At 38.4% G+C, this 13,497-nt stretch overlaps 1 protein-coding gene and 1 long non-coding RNA gene across 28 annotated transcripts in view; both read right to left on the reverse strand.

The window, feature by feature from the left end:
• The window catches only part of LPP (LIM domain containing preferred translocation partner in lipoma), a 723,625-nt gene that overhangs the window by 341,557 nt on the left and 368,571 nt on the right, over positions 1 to 13,497 (reverse strand). The window lies entirely within an intron of this gene.
• On the reverse strand, positions 387 to 4,705 carry LOC144338996 (uncharacterized). Its single transcript, XR_013413517.1, has 2 exons — positions 3,061 to 4,705; positions 387 to 2,925 (listed from the first exon to the last, which is right to left on the reverse strand). It is a non-coding gene; the product is annotated as an uncharacterized LOC144338996 (long non-coding RNA).

Genomic DNA, 13,497 nt, shown 5'->3' on the forward strand with positions numbered 1-13,497 from the left:
TCCCAATGCCATCTGTGTATTCTAGGCAAATTATTCAATACAGAGCCTTTTAAAATAAATTTTTTAGTTAAGACATGATTCACATACCATAAAATATGCCCTTTAAAGATGCACAATTTAGTGATTCTTAGTATATTCAAAGAACTGTGCAGCAAATTCCAGAATACTTTAATAACATTTCCAAAAGAAATCCTTTATCCTTAGTAGCCACTCTCTATCGTCCCCTCCTCCTGGCCATTGGCAACCACTAATCTTTCTGGGCCTGTGGATTTGCCCATTCATATAAATGGAATCATAAACTGTGGTCACTTGTATCTGACTTCTTTTGTATAGCATAATGTTTCCCAGGTTCGTCCACATCATAGCACGTTTCAGAGCTTTGTTCCTTTTTATATCTGAGTTAATACTCAATTGTATGGATACACAACATTTGTTTATCCATTCACCAACTGATAGATAGCTAGGTTGTTCCCACTTTTAGGCTGTTATGAATAATGTTGCCATGAACATCTCTATACAGGTCTTTGTGTGGTCATATGTTTTAATTCCCTTGGATACATAAATAGGAATATACTTACTTGGTCATGTGGTAACTATGGCCAATCTTGAAGAATTGACAGATTGCTTCCAAAAGGGTTAGGTCATTTTACAATCCATCAGCAATGTATGACGTTTCCAATTTCTCTATCACATTGCCAACACATGTTGTCTTTTTTTTATTATAGCCACCTTAGTGAGTGTGAAGTGGTATCTCATTGTGGTTTTGATTTCCTTGATCACTAAATATGTCCAGCACCTTTTCCTAGGCATATTATCCACTTGTATATCCTTGGGGAAATGTCTATTCAGATCTCTTGTTTCTTACTTAATTGGGTTGTCTTTTTCTTAATGAGTTGTAAGAATCTTAATATATTCCAGATATAAGCCCTTTAGCTGATAAATGATTTGCAAATTCCATGGATTGTTTGTTCACTTTCTTGATGGTGTCAGCTGAAACACAAAAGTGGTTAATTCTGATGAAGTCCAACCCATCTATTTTTTTCTTTAGTTGTTTGTGCTTTGGTGTCATGTTTAAGAAACCACTGACTAATTCAATTTCATGAACCTCACTTCTATATTTTCTTCTACAAGTTGCATAGTTTTATCCTTTACATTTGTGTCTTATGATATGAGGTAGGGAGTCCAGTTTTACTGTTTGTAGATACCTGGTTGTTCCAGCATTGTTTGTTGAGGAAACTACTTTTCCCCTGTTTAAATGTCTCAACACCCTGTTGATAATCAATTTTCCATAAACATAATGGTTTATTTCTGGACTCTCAGTTCTACTCCATTGATCTTTATGTATACCTCAGGCCAATATCACACTGCTTCATTTCTGTCATTTGAAAGAAAGTTTTGAAATTGGGAAGTGTGTGTCAGAAAGTTCCTCATCTTTTTCAAGATTATTTTGGCAATTCTGGGTCTCTTGAACATCCATGAATTTAAGCATGTTTGTCAATTCTTACAAAGAAGCCAGCTTAGATTCTGATAGGGATTGTTTTACATCTATCGATCAAATTGAGTAGTATCCCACTTAACAATATTACATCTTGCAAATAATCAACAGAATATGTCTTTCCAAGGATTTAGGTCTTCTTTAATATCTTTGAACAAATCGACAGAGACTTTGTATTCAATTAGCAATCAGTGAATAAAGGAATAAATGAGTGAATAAGCAAAAAAATAAATAAAAGGGAGTATTCAGACGGCTCTTGGAAATACATACACAATGGCCACCGTCTTGAATCCCATCTCACTTCTCAAAAAGCCACTCTTAATTAGTCCAGTTTTCAAAATACATTTCAGCCCCTTTTTACATAACTTTGGTCATAAAATCTATTGCTTCCTTTTCTTCTGCCCACGTGATACGATCAATACTGCTAGAAAGGCAATGGCCCTGAAAGATACATCTCTATCCACTCTTCCTTCAGAAGGCACTCAAGGAAACCTGTGCTAGCAGAGCTGCAAACAGGCCACCTGGATTTTCCTCTCTTTCCTTCCTTCCTGGTTGGGAGATCTCATTCACAAGTGACTGTGGATCAACAAAGTTAAACATCATAATTTTAGCTATGCTAGACTAGATGATTGGAGAAAAAGCTCTAAAATTAGTAACACATCGAATATTAAGTCATCCAGGATGCTGTTTATAAAAATTGTTTCCTGACTTTGACTGCCTTGGTAAGCATCAAGTTAACAAAGTTGGCCATTTGGGAAATAAAACATAACTCTGTGTTGGCTGGGTGATGGAGGGAGCCAAGAAGATTCCTGAATGGTAAGAAGCTTAGCACCTCTAGCAGTATCTAAGAAGTAACATTTTCCAGCATTTTCAGACAAGCAGTACAACATCAAGATGGAATTAGAAAGAGTTCAAGACACTTCACAAATGATTTACTTTATGGGTTCATACATCTGACAACACATGCCTCAAGCTTCGTTGTTTCTTCAACTTATTTCTTAAAAGGAACAAGTAAATATTATATCTTTTAAACCCACTTTAAATCTTATATTTCATTTACACCAGCAGAATATGCTACTTTAATGGACCCCTTATTTACCATCAATATAAGCAAAGAATCCATTTAAAATTCAATACTGTCTTTTTAAAATTGTCTGAAGTTTAGATACATTTTTAAGATGTCTATAGGCAAATATATATGTATGGACACAAAGTTTATTTCTATTTGAAAAGCATGACTTAGATTTAGACAATTAATTAGTTTTGAAATGCTTTATAATTGGCATATATTTATCACACTTCAAATACTCGGTCAAGACTTATAAAGGAAGGAGGAGGTGAATCTTAGAGGCTTCCTTTAATGAAGCAGAGCTTCCTGGCAGTAAACACAAAAAAATTCATGTAATATGACCAGGTGCAGTGGCTCACGCCTGTAATCCCAGCACTTTGGGAGGCCGAGGCGGGCGGATTACTTGAGGTCGGGAGTTCGAGGCCACCCTGACCAACATGGAGAAAACCCGTCTCTACTAAAAACACAAAAATTAGCCAAGCATGGTGGCATGTGCCTGTAATCCCAGCTACTTGGGAGGCTGAGGCGGGAGAATTGCTTGAACCCAGGAGGCGGAGATTGTGGTGAGCTGAGATCACACCATTGCACTCCAGCGTGGGCAACAAGAGCAAAACTCCATATAAAAGAGAAGAGAAGAGAAGAGAAGAGAAAGAAACAATCATGTAATAATTATACAGGTGTTTTTGTTGACGTTTTCTGGAAAAAAAAAAAAAGCATATATAAGTACATTAGCTAAGTAACTTCTTTCCTGTCACTGAATAAAAGGAATTTATCATATTGGTCTTTATTTAGGAAACGGTAATATAATGGTCCTCTGTTTTCTTCAGTTCTGTGGAGAATATAGAAAAAGACTTGATATTTCTTTCTTATGTTATCTCAACAGTAACAGAATGGATATAATATTGAATTATACCCTATGATAACATCATCTTCTCAACAAAGTACATTGGCATCAAGTGATATAAGGCAATATAAGAGTAAAGCGGAAAATTTTAGATGAATCATTGGTTACAGTTAGGTTGTTCTTATAAAAAAAAATCACTTCAGCTGTACTTATTTTTCTTAATGCAAATACATGTTCTTTATTTAAAAAAATCAGAAAGCAGCTATAACTTCGTCATGTACTCGCGAACTCTATGTCTATTACAGATTCGCTTTTCTAGCATATTTCTAGAATGGAAATATAAAGATTTCAAGACAATACTTATTTATTCAGCAAAAATAAATTTGTATGCCTCTCATGTGCCAGAAAACAAATGATAACCTTGCCTCAGGGACTTCACAGTCTGGTACTCATCACAACGATTTCTTTGTTATTCAAACTGAAGTCATTTTACACTTTTCTACTGTTCCTATAACGTAGCCTCTGTTACGTAAAACTTCCAAAATTTTTACTTTATGTTGAAATATTTGTGACTCAATACAATGAAACATAATTTGATCCCCTTCTGTAGTCTGGAACCTCAACATGACCCCATAACTTAGGTTCATATTTGGGTCTCAGCGTAGGATCCAAAGCAGAAAGACAAAAATGCACAAATGGTTCTGTCTGCATTTGCAAATGAAAACTGTAACTGCTGGCTCAAAAGCAATATGTGCTCACTTTGTGTATTTCATTTCAATAGTTCCAGCTTACAGATGTATAAGGAAATATGTATGCTCAAATTATGCAACATGAACTAAAGTTTTGTCTTTATTGTTAATATATCCACTGAAAGGCAGTGTTTAACTTCACTGGTGATTTTTCCACAGTGTGAAAAGAACCTTAGCAGTTACATTCCAATGTGATATTTTGCGTGGAGGGCAAACCAGTTACTGAACACGAAAAATTGTGATATGTAGGATGGGTTATTAACTACCTCCAACCTTCTGTCTAGAGATCATCCTTATTATCACTATACTCTAGTTTGGCTATAAAGTATGTAAACAAATAGATGTCAAAATGGACAAAACAATGACTACAGATTATCTGAGATACGGCTTTTTCTCTTAAAACACAACAATCCTACATATTTGCCATGGTTATATCCAGTCATCTTGAGTTAAAAAAAAAAATAGCTAGACTTGTGTTTTCTTGTTTATTTGCTTTTTAAATCAAAAAAGAAAAGAACTAAGGGGTTTCATACTAACACTACGACCAAAATAGATATTTAAACAGTGGGAGAGGAAGAAAGAAATAGAGAAACCAGTCCTAACAAGAACACTCTTTAATTTTGCAAATGTGATGTGTGCTTCTGCATAGACATAGAGCTAATTTTTTCCACTAAGTTACTGTTGTAAAATAGAGAAACTCAACAGGCAGCTTTGTTCGTTTCTTTTTAAACCAATGCTGGATTGAGTGATTCAGTGTAATGTAACATAATCATCTCAGAGCCAAGGACTCCTCAAGGTCAAACAAACAAATCACAGTTAAAGGCTACCACAAGGACCACGGCTAGAGAACTACCGAAGACAGCCCTCTCCCAAGCTTTAGCTGAATGAACACCCCATGGCACTCAGGGGCAATCTGCTCAGCTGTCCTCCGCTATCCCCGCTAGGAGCTAAGATACATTCAGAGCCAGTTCTTACACTGGGACAAGTGAAACGAATATTTTTGTGCAAAAGCTTTGTAGAGGTGCAATGCAAGGTAGATTTTTAGGCTAAATTTCCACTCTGGAAATGTTACATTTTCAGGGCACTCAAAACAAAATTTATTTAAAGCTAACGTTGATTATGCTCATTACAGATGACACAAACACATCATCTTCTAAAAAAAATGATGGGGTATAAATGTTATTGAAATGCAATTATATACCATCTAAAAATTAATTGCCTGTCATAGAAGTCATGGCATGCAACTCTGAGTCAGCTAACCACTCCTCCACCCCCAAATCATTGTTATTTAACTGTTGAAGTTTTCTGGCGGGTACAGGTAAATCCAAAACAACCCCGATCCTCTAAATAAAACATGGGCACTGTGAAGAATAAGATCCCTTTCTCTTTAAAAATGGTGTTTTGCACATTTTATGTTACCGTATTCCACTTAATATCATATAACAGAGGTTTCTATAACGTTTCAACTTTTACCCTAGCTCTTAAAGAAAGCTATTATTAAGCAGACAATGCCCATACATAGACAAATCCATTTCTCAGCAAATCATGAAAAGCTCCTAAATGTCTCCCAAGAGAATATAGGAGGAGGAAGATGCCACTATCCACACTCATTTTCTTTTCCAAAAGAGTATTACCCATTTCCTGTCTCAAGTCCCAAGCAGCCTTGCCAGAAACAGCAAAGTCTCTAGTCTGCAGGGACAGTCTATGTCTCATCGCACAGTATCAGCATGTTGTAGCTTTCATCTCCCAGTAGCCTACATGTTTGGCTTGCATTGAATAATATGAAATATTAAACATTTTAATTACTAATTAATCACCCCTGCAGCTCCTCATGGCGTTTGCAAGCTAGAACACAGAACACATGAGAAGGGAAGATCCAGGGCACCACAAGACTCCACACTGATTACACTGCACCCAAGCCCTCAGACCACACGAATTCTTATAAAAAGCTCTAAATACAACACACACATACCTGAAATAATTTCTCAGGTTGCCTCATACATTATTGCTCTATGAAAGGAACCCAGTGTGGGAGTGCTGAGATTGCAGTTAACAATGTGTCCGTATGACCACACAGCATTTCAGTACTCAGTTTCCAAACAGACTAAGAAGTTAGAATAGTTTTTAAAGTGAGGAATTAAATATATTGTTTATAGGACGAACAGCATTCAGAAAGGATCAGCCCCCAACCTTCAAAGTCCTGAAGCTTTAAGACAAACTCCAGACACAAGCTAACAATCCCAAAATGAAATGGGAATGACCGTGCGAGCTGTTGCTTTGAGCCAACATCTTATTTCTTGTAGCTTTAGAATAACATTCTATTTCCCGAAAAGGGGGAATGGAGTGTAGTCACCCTGCCCAGTTTTGAAATAACAAAAAGGAACCACAAACTGGTAATGTGGACAGGTTCACACAAATGGAGCTCCTTTCAGAGAGGGGACCTCAGGGAATCAAGAAGCCAATGCTTTTCCCGTTGGCAAACTTGGAGACGAGGCTATCAGACTATGCCCCACCCTATTCTTATTTTCAAAATATCTCCAAATTTTTTTATATTAGTTGAAGAAGAGAAACTCACTTCTCTATGCTACTCACAGAACACTTCGCTTCTATTTATTTATTTATTTACTTACTTATTTATTTATTGAGACAGAGTTTTGCTCTGTTGCCCAGGCTGGAGTGCAGTGGCGACATCTCGGCTCACTGCAACCTCCGTCTCCTGGGTTCAAGCAATTTTCCTGCCTCAGCCTCTGGAGTTGCTGGGATTACAGGAGCGTGCCACCACACCCAGCTAAGTTTTGTTTGTTTGTTTTTAGTAGAGCTGGTGTTTCGCCATGTTTACCAGGCTGGTCTCGAACTCCTGACCTCAAGCAATCCACCTGCCTCAGCCTCCCAAAGTGCTGGGATTCCAGGTGTGAGCTACCACGCCTGGCCAGAACACTTCACTTCTGGCACCAAATGTGTGGGTTTATTTTTTCATACATCAAGCAATTCTCTGATATCAGATGGGTGGCTTATGACTCAATTCAGTTCTAACACAATCTACCTGGAGTTACTGCAGGTCCCACAGGTTAAGGGTTCAAGTCCCACAAGACTGTTTCTACTTCATATGTCAATCACAAGCTGCAGTGGTGGGGCAGAGTAGGGGTGGTCACCGGTTACCCAGACTTCTGTCTGATTTGACTACAAATTGGGGTTGCCATTATCCTCTTCCCACGTTTGATAATACACTAAAATTACTCATGAAACTCAGGGAAATGCTTACTTACAATTATGAGTTTATTATAGAGGATATGATAAAGGATACAGATGGCTAGGCAGATGAAGTACACAGGGCTAGAACCAAAAGGGTCCTGGGTACAGAAGCTCTGTTACCATAGAGTTGGGGTATGCCACCTTCCTGGAATAAAGCTGTGCTCACCAACCTGGCACCTCTCTGTACTTTAGGGATTTTTATAGAGACTTGAAAACACAGGCGTGATCTGCTATTCATTCAGTCTCTAGACCCTTTCTCATCTCCAGAGGATGGGAGGTGGAGATTAAAGTTCCAAGCTTCGAATCACTGCTTGGTCATTCTGGTAACCAGCCGAAATCCAGGAGCCCACCAAGAGTTGCCTCATCAAAACAATAGATATTTCCATCGCTCAGGAAATTCCATGGAATTCAGTAGCTCTAGGTTGGGAACCAAGGTCAATAACAAAATAACATTAGAACAAAAGATGCCACCAGCACCCCTATCACCTAGGAAATTATAAGGATTTATAAACACTGATTCAGAAACTGGAGTAGAAAAATATGTTTATATATCATTTCTTATTATTTCACAGTATCACACTAGTCTAACTGAGGATAGTGAAAGCCCATTTAATCAATTCAAAAGCAACTTGATTCAAAAATTACTAAATCTCCAGCCACCATGAAATATTAATGTAAGATAATTTTTTTGAAAAGTGTTCCAAGTCACTTAGTCATCAGCTCCAATCCTACCAAACTTACTTGGGGGAAAAAAGACAGCCTTGTACTAGAAACTAGAAGATGAGTACTGTACTCTGATCAAAGAAGGAAAACAAAAATCGTAAGTTCATAATTGATCCCTTGTCTTCTAAGAAATAGACAGAATTTCGTTCCAACCCCTGCATAGCTTCTAGAGTCTAAGCTGTACTTATACTAACAAACCACGCCTATCTAATGGGTTGGGTGTAGATATATACTAGCTCAAAGATGTTACAACGTCATAAGTTTTCTGTTTACCTTTGAGGTACATATTTGATATGCCTAATTCTTTATTATCTGTTTGAGGCATATTTTAAAGAAGTTGCCATAAAAGAAAGACTTTTTGGAATAAACCAATTGTGATACCAAAGGAAGCCAAACTCTCCCCTGGTGGTTTTATCATCAAGCTGGGCCTTTATGTCATGGTTCAGGGAAAATAAAAAGAATCACTAAACTGTCTCTAAATGAGCCTCCTTGAGCAATGTTCTTTCCCTCTCTGGGCAAAAGCTTTCCATCTGCAAAGTAAGAGTTTGGCTACATGACCTGGAAGGCCCACTAAAGCTCTGATATTCTATGATCACATTTTGTCTGCAATTCACTCCAGGATCACCTCTGAACTTTTCACATCTGTTCTTCTAAAACTATCCCTGACGAACAAATTTTAAATGTTTAGAAATTTAGTTTCAAACACTAATGTAGTTTAATTGCATAGACCCATGTAGTGTCATGGATGATTTTTTTAATAAAGTAGACGTAAGCTAAAGTAATTGCCCCAAAATCACTGCAGCCAGTAACACTGTTGCTATCCCCCCATAAATTTCTCTTTCTAACTACGAGAGCCCTTGGGCATCAAAAGGCCTACTTAGGTACTACTAAGTAAGTCTGAGTTTTTCAGCGGTAATCTCATTTACACTTTACATACCCTATTAGCTAAACTTATGCTTCAAATAATATTCACTTCCCATGTTCCTTAACTATCTCACTCTTGTTATTCTGGCACCTTGAATCCCATGCCCTTCCCATAACACTTTAAGCCAAGTGAGCTCAAATACGGCCTGCTGTATGCAGTCCTCCCTGACACTGAAAGGTATAAGGTACAATGTTGGTATTCCTGTATTTTATCTCCCAATAATTTTGACACATGGTGATTTACTTGACAATTTAACTAGCACACTGAAGCCCTTCTTTTGAGTCCCTTTTACTTATGGGATTATGGGCTTATCTCTTCTGTAAGATTAAAAATCACTCTAAAGGAAAGACCTGTTGATACTAACCTTTAAATCTCCAATGACTGATCCAGAGGATGATCTCATCAAATGTTAGGTGAATGAATCAATGAATCAATGAATATGTGGAATTAAGCCGAATTTCCAAAATCAATATATGGATTAGTAAGTGAACAGAACTAAAGTCAGAAAATCTAGGAGTAGAAAATACTCCCTAGAATGAAAGGAAGAAAATGCTCTAGTAAAACCTATTTTCAAGAGCTCAGACATTTTTCAGACTTGTTATGAGAATGGAGCTCCTTGGAACCTCTTACTATATAAACATTCCACATATATATCATTTTCCCTAGACCATGAGTCAAAGCAGCCTTCCAAAGATGATAGAGACATGAATTCAAAAAAGCTTACAACACATGTTTGACTAATGAGAAATCACAGACCTACTAGCCTATTTTAAGTAGTCCGGTGATTCTATAGGTTTCGAAATTTGCTTTGAACAAAAATAGAAACATCAATGTTGGGCATTAACGGTCTACATTTCTAGGACTTTTCAAGTACCTTTTAATTATAACACAACACAGTCTACTACAGACATCATCTTCTCTTGGCACATACTTTTAATATTTTAAGTGTGTGATTATTGTTCTCACAGCCTATAATTATGTTAACCAATAAATATTAACACATCTAATTCAGTTCCACCAGAGGGAAGATAATTCAAAAGGATGAGATGTATCTCCCAATTAACTCTTGCTTTGTGAAATTATAGTAAAAGAAAAAAATTAGAATGGATCATCCTTTAATTTCTGAATGGAACAGACATATTGAAAGTGTATTTTACCATAATTATGAACTTATTCTACTTAATGGCCATTACAATTAAATTTTTTTAACCTTCTGAATGTTTTCTTTTTATGGGAAAGCCACATTCAAGGGACAGTGTCACTCAGATGACTGATGCCAGCTTTCATCGATGGTAAAAACATTACAAAAATGAAAACAAAACCTGACACCCTTAATCTGGTGTTTAGAACTTAAAATCAAGCACATGCCAAAATTCAAAGTCCAGTTGTGCTCACACAGTGCTCAAGCATATGGCCAAGGAGAAATCATTAATCTTGGTGAGTCTTAGTTTCGTCATGCCTGAAAGAAGCACATCACGCACATCTCAGAATTGAGATATCTATATCTCCCTCAAGTGAGAATATATGTGAAAGTGCTTCACAATCAGTACTGTCCAAATACCAGTGATGATGAATTTGTGTGCTCAGAAAGATTCCTCAAACAAAACGTAGCTGCAGAACAAACCTATTAAAATGCAACGGTTTATGAGAGGCATGTATAGACACAGCCTTAAAGAATGAAGGTTGTATTAAACAATAAACCTCAAAGCACGATCTCCTCAGTGTCTATTAGGTTGTAAGGATTTAGGGGAGGAAAAAAAGATTTGAATGAAAACTCTGTTTAAAAAAAAGCAGGGGCAGCGTGACATGGTGGTTCATGCCTGTAATCCCAGCACTTTGGGAGGCCGAGTTGGGTCGGTCATGAGATCAGGAGATCGAGACCATCTTTGCCAACAAAGTGAAACCCCGTCTCTACTAAAAATACAAAAAATTAGCTGGGCATGGCGGCACACACCTGTAAGTTTGGCTAAATGACCTGGAAGGCCCACTAAAGCTCTGATACTCTATGCTCACATTTTATCTGCAATTCACTACAGGAATATGTCTGAACTTTTCACATCTATTCTTCTAAAACTACTCCCTGACAAACACATTTAAAATGTTAAAAATTTTAATTTTAAATATTAAGGTAGTTGCATAAATCCATGCAGTGTCACGTATGATTTTTTATAAAGTAGATGTAAGCCAAAGTCATTACACCAAATTCACTGCAGCCAGAAACACTGCTGTTATCCTCCATAAATTCAGGAGGCTGAGGCAGGAGAATGGCTTGAACCTGGGAGGCGGAGGTTGCAGTGAGCCGAGATCACGCCACTGCACTCCAGCCTGGGCGACAGAGCGAGAAGCCATCTCAAACAAACAAACAAAAAAAAAAAAAAGAAAAGGAAAGGGAGCACAAAAAAGCATTTGGGCGTGATACCACTGTGTCCAGTGGCAGTATCAGTGGCCCTCCTGTCTTCAGATATGAGATTTGGGGCATTTGCTTAGGTGGAATCAAAAACATTGCTGAACATCAAACAATGGTCTGAAAGTATGGGGCCTGCTGTGGGGTGGGGAAAGGGGGCAGGGGGGAGGGATAGCATTAGGAGATATACCTAATGTAAATGATGAGTTAATGGGTGCAGCACACCAACATGGCACATGTATACACATGGAACAAACCCACAGGTTGTGCACATGTACCATAGAACTTAAAGTATAATAATAAAAAAAACAAAAACAAAAGAAAGAAAGTATGAAGTGTGGCTTGCTGGAGAACATTTTTCTGACCTGGGCTCATTCTCCTGCATCTTTCTAGAGTTGGTCTTATTTCCTATGTTCCTTTTTAGGAATGAATTTTAGATTTCCCCAATTGAGAACCTTCAAATAATCCCATTATCTACAAAAGACAGATTGAAATCATAATCTAGCATTTAAACGTGTCTACATGCTGTCTGTAGGAAACTCCCAGACCTATATTCTCTCTTTTTTTTTTTTTTTTAGACAGAGTCTCCCTCTGTCCCCCGGTTGGAGTGCAGTGGCACGATCTTGGCTCACTGCAACCTCTGCCTCCCATGTTCAAACAATTCTTCTGCGTCAGCCTCCCGAATATCTGGGACTACAGGCAGGCGCCACCACGCCCAGCTAATTTTTGTATTTTTAGTAGAGATGGGGTTTCACCATGTTGGCCAGGCTGGTCCCAGACCTATATTCTACCACACGCCTTTGAAGGCTTCATCTGCAGCCATCTGGTTGCTTACAGATCTCTAAATGCGGCCTTGGCGCTTGCAGCCCTGTGGCTCAGGCTATACTGTGCTGCTGTCTCGAACAATACAATTCCACTCACCCCTTCAGATGAAAATCCAAGTCTTTTAATAAGAATTATCTGACTGTGTCACCTTCAAAAGAATATATCACTATCTTCTTTGCGTTTCTGCAGTATAGGCCGTAGCCTCACACATAACATTACAGGCTATTAGAAGATGAGAACGGAGTCCTATTTCTCTTCCTCTCTACTATCCACTTTTCTGCCTCATCAGTTCCCCCAAAAGACCACAGGGCCTGCTACAGATGAGGAGCTGAGTACACATTTACAGGGACAAAGTACAATTTTACTGCTCACAGGATGGACAGAGCCAAGAGCAGGGACAGCGAGGAAGAGCTAAGCGGTAGTATATGTTGCCATGAATCCCCACATTGCTGACAATTCCATTATATGTTTAGAAAAGGTAAAGGGAATGTATCTAAAGAAGACAGCAGCCAGGCACAGTGGCTCACGCCTATAATCCCAGTACTTTGGGAGGCCAAGGCGGGCAGATCGCTTAAGGTCAGGAGTTCCAGACAAGCCTGGCCAACATGGCAAAACCCCGTCTCTACTAAAATACAAAAATTAGCTGGGCGTGGTGGCAGGCGCCTGGAATCCCAGCTACTCAGGAGGCTGAGGCAGGAGAATTGCTTGAACTCGGGAGGTGGAGGTTTTAGTGAGCTGAGATTGCGCCACTGCACCCCAGCCTCAGCAGCAACAGAGAGAGGCTCCGTCTCATAAAAGAAAAAAGAAGAAAGTGCTGCCACCTTACAAGCAGTTAAGTATTGAAATGAATGACAGCAGAGAAACAAGACTGGTTTTTAATTCAAGAAAGGAACCACTGTAAATACAGAAGCTGCCATTCAAGAATTGGAGTGAGGTTCAGAGGCCGTACGCATTCTCACTTAGTCAAACAAATGTCACGCAAGAGTCCAACAGCACGGTGACAATACTGCTTGTCCAATGTTTGCAGCTCCAGTTCTGATGGCTGTCTTCTGAGGACTTGGAAGCCCTGAAACAGATTTGCTACAACTCTTTCAAGACTTTAGAGAGGCAGGGAATGATCACTTGCAGTTGGAAGATCAGCTTCTGGAATGCAGATATTAAGTGAAGATGCAGAAAAATAGCCAAGCTCCAAAGTAGGCAAAAATAAAAAT

This window comes from Macaca mulatta, chromosome 2 (genome assembly GCF_049350105.2).
Source record: "Macaca mulatta isolate MMU2019108-1 chromosome 2, T2T-MMU8v2.0, whole genome shotgun sequence".
Lineage (NCBI taxonomy): Eukaryota > Metazoa > Chordata > Mammalia > Primates > Cercopithecidae > Macaca > Macaca mulatta.